We start from the raw sequence: 4,150 nt of genomic DNA on the forward strand, positions 1-4,150 counted from the left end.
AGGATTACCGACCCGGTGGCGAAGAAGATGACAGAGACTCAGAGAAGCAACTATAGTGAAGCGGTGTGGCCGAGCAGGGTCGAGATCATACCTCTTACCACCAAAGTAAGGAGTCACCAAAGTAAGAAGAAAAAAGGAACATAAAACATGCCTTTTGCACTAACTACTAACCAGTACAATTCACCATAGACAAATACACAACTGGCAGGTCTTGTAGTGGTGAAAATATAGGGCAATACACCTGCATAAGTTGCACTTACACCATCCAAATACACATCTCCAGCATATTAAAGCATGCAATATGTAGACTCATATATTCAAAATTTATGTTCTAAACAAAACCTAGCCCGAAGCCATTAATATTAAGAATAATCCTGGGTAATCCAGTGTAGCACTTGCACACAAAGCAAGGGAGTCACTGAGAAGAAAACATGATTTCATTCAACTGAATAGATGAAGGTGAATATGATGGAGTGGAAGAATAATTAAGAACTCATAGTTTTTCCATGAGGTACAAGGGGAATAATAATAGACTCACTTAGGAGAAACAAAATTTGTTCAATGGAGTTGATGAGATATATGATTGGGCAGAATAGTTGGGAGCTCATATTTATTTTTGAAGGCCTGTAGGAAATAGATGAAAATAAGTTCTTACTTCTGGACCTTGCATGGCAGCTTCAAGTTTCTTCACATCGACACCGACCAGTTCGCTAGCCTTCTCACCTTGCATGGCAGCTTCAAGTTTCTTCACATCGACACCGACCAGCATGCTTGTAGAAAGATAATATTCCTATAATCATGCCGGAAAAAAATCCGGATGAAAGATAGCCATGATTACATCAGCAAAAAATGAAGAACAAAAACACATAAAAAATAATTTCTACTAAAATTACCGGCAAGCTTGCATTGAAACAAGAGAGAGTCTCTTAAGACCATCTAGCTATGCTATCCTGTTTTAATGAAGTTTCATTCACTCATAACATTCAGAAACAACAACTATATGCTGGTAGAAAATGAAAACAAGGCATCAGGGACAACTAAACCTGGACAAGAGATAAGTGGAGACACACACACACACACACACACACACACACACACACACACACACATCACAAGGTAGACTAATTTCAGTTCCTGCTCCGGTACTTTCATAAATATTTTGGTCCCCCATTCTACATTCTCAGTTTATGCTTCACTAAAAAAAGTGGTAACTTGAAGCGATCCTTGTATATATAAACACAATCTTGGATATTCTTACATACAACTTTATTTTGCTTCGCAATAAAATTTTTAAGCAGATAAAAAATATGTACAAGCACTGCCAATGGGATAACTGATGGTCATTTTTTTCTGAAAGGTAACTGATGGTTATATGAAACATCTAACACTTTAGGAACTAGGTATGATCTAAGGAAGTGACACACATCTGCATGTACCTAATAACAAAAGCCATAGGAAAGATAACCTTTATTGATTGTAATATTGCTAGATCCACTCCTTTGTTCGAATAGCAATGGTCACTGGCACCAGCACATCCCCTTCGTCATAGATCAATAGACAACAAAAATGGAGCGACATTAATGTGGGTTAACTCCTATGAAAATTTTGCATAGTAAGAAACTGAGATTACATATGGCTAGATAATGAGATTCCTTTGCATCAGTGTGTTCTTACTTTGAAATGTGGTCGCAACAATTAGAAAGATTCTAATACGTTAATTTTTGCATAACAGAAAATTCAGTGCATGTACCTGTAATCAACACCAGCTATGATGGTCAGTTCATCTTGATTGAGTACTAATCAAGCCGCATCAAGTTGAGCAAAATCAACAATCTTCAGTCCCTATCTGCTGTAATTTTTTAGCTAGTAAACAAAGCATCTGAACAGATCTCACCATTCCAAAAATTAAACTTAACATATCTCATCAATCTTGTTGAGCAATAAAGAGGCCTTGTCCACCTGCTCCACCTCTAAACCGTAGACGAGAATCACCTCCCTCTTGAATTAATTGCTGATCTCCTCCACCTCCACCACCTTCATTGCCACCCCATTCTTATTCACCTGCTTCACCTCAACCGATGGCGACTGGCCCATGGGGCAACCGATAGGTCCAGCTGCACCGCCCTATCGCTGCCACGGCTCCTGCTAGTTGGCATGTCGATGTAGATAGACTACACTGATTAGAACATATGTCACAATAATCAATGAAGGTTGATCTATATGTAAATCATATATATTCACTCGCAAAATGACAGTTCAGTAGAAAGGTTTATAAGATCATGATGAAAAGTTGTTCTTGAACATGTCAATTACTTCTTCTCAAGTAAAATAAACAGTCATCCATAAATCTGCATTCAGAAATCAACCATGAACACTAAACTTGTATACTTGTGTGTACTGTACCATAGAAAAGAACTGATGTACTATAGAAAAGGATGAAGATAAGTTCTTACTTCTGGACCTTGCATGGTAGCTTCAAGTTTCTTCACATCGACACCGACCAGTTCGCTAGCCTTCTCACCTTTGTGATAAAAGTGGAAAGTCGGGCTATACAAGATCTAGCATTAGTCAAGTATTTGCATTACAAATTAGGATGAAGGGTGGTGAGTATCATGTTTATATGAACACGCAAGCATGCGTGTAGAAAGATAATATTCCTATAATCATGGCTATCTTTAATTGAACAGAACGAACATGCATATAAGCATTTAACATGGTAAGGTTAAATCACTGTGTGTTCTCAGATTCCTCCATTCACTAAAACAAATACAACACATCATTACCATGAAATAGAGTGAAAGTAACACTGAACTTTATATCATAAGAACAAAAACAAAATGTCATAAATTATTGCTTAGGATATGCAACTTACGACAGAGAATAATTTCAAACCACCAAGTCTGGATCCAATTCCATCCTGCATCACGAGAAGTGGCAGAGAAAATTTGCTTACTAGTAACCATGTGAAAGAGCAGGTATACTTTTTTTAACACATTCCATTAACTGATCTAATTAGTTGAACATATGTCCCCTTTGCACACAATTAGAAATTCACAATAGAATAAAACCACACTAGTTAACACCACGTGAACAAACAACTGATTTGATCTTTAAGGTATATGCACCAACTCATTAGCAAATCTTCCTACTGTAAAGCATTCCGTAGGGGCTCACCATGAGTGGACAGGTAAGGCGCGGCGGCAGGTGAAAGGAGTGGCGAAAGGCAACCGAATTCGACCAAGGTTGTAGCATGTGAAGGGGTGGCTTCCCCATGTGCGTCAGACCAGGGCTGTTGAGTTTTCCAAACACAAGGCGACGACCGGCGGGGAATAAGAGAGAAAAGCAGGGGCGCAACAGCAGGAGGCGGGGCTGATCGAGGAGCTCCTATGCTGCAGCGACGTGAGGAACCCTAGCGCATGCGTGGGCTATCTGGGAGAGGAGCGGGCGCAAGGAACCCTCGGCCCCCAACACCTCATCCTCGATCTCGGGTAGAAGGAACCCTCAGCCCTCCTCACCTCGTCCTTGATCTCCATCCCGGCGTGGCGCCACAGTGAGCTGGAGAAGCAGTAGGAAGAAGCGGGGCAGGTAGCGTGACCATGGACAGGAGACAGTGCGGTGGCGGATGGAGAGACAAAGCGCGGTGACCATGAACATGCAATGGGATCCAGTTGAAGGCGAACCTCGGCAGTGGTGTCCCGACGGCGACCTGGAGGTCCGCAACGAAGGCGGCGGCGCATCCTCTAGGATCTCGGCGCCAGCGAAAGGATCGGTGGCGCCTGGGATGGTTCCGGTCGTGGTAGCGGATAGATCGAGGGCGTCAGGTTTTTTTCATGCGAGGGGTCCTTGCTGGCTCGCTCCCAGGGTCGTGCAAGGGGGCCTCGCTCGCCCATTTGTCTGGTTTATATTCGTGCGAGGGGGCCTCGGTCGTCGTTCAATTTTTTTCCGAGGGGGCACGAGGGATCTCTACTCCTAATGTTTATGGAAGGGGATCGATAGAAAAAATAAATCGGAGAGAGAAGTGATCTGTTTGGAAGGTGATTTCATGTATATGGTATTATTTTTGAATTCTTAATTACCAAATATTTATATGATTGAATTCAATAGACACCTGCCATAGCTAGCACGAATAAATGGAAAGAGGATCGGACAA

The 4,150-nt window shown here is 41.8% G+C and overlaps 1 long non-coding RNA gene across 2 annotated transcripts; it reads right to left on the reverse strand.

Moving 5' to 3' along the window:
* Positions 1 to 290: 290 nt before the first annotated feature.
* Positions 291 to 3,855, reverse strand: LOC123041539 (uncharacterized). 2 transcript variants are annotated; one of them, XR_006418555.1, is made up of 6 exons: positions 3,681 to 3,855; positions 2,873 to 2,917; positions 2,454 to 2,547; positions 1,751 to 2,142; positions 1,466 to 1,538; positions 291 to 790 (listed from the first exon to the last, which is right to left on the reverse strand). It is a non-coding gene; the product is annotated as an uncharacterized lncRNA (long non-coding RNA). The 2 variants fall into 2 exon arrangements; XR_006418554.1 differs by having other exon boundaries at positions 2,454 to 2,917.
* Positions 3,856 to 4,150: the final 295 nt, after the last annotated feature.

The sequence above is a fragment of the Triticum aestivum genome, chromosome 2B, assembly GCF_018294505.1.
Source record: "Triticum aestivum cultivar Chinese Spring chromosome 2B, IWGSC CS RefSeq v2.1, whole genome shotgun sequence".
Taxonomy (NCBI): Eukaryota; Viridiplantae; Streptophyta; class Magnoliopsida; order Poales; family Poaceae; genus Triticum; species Triticum aestivum.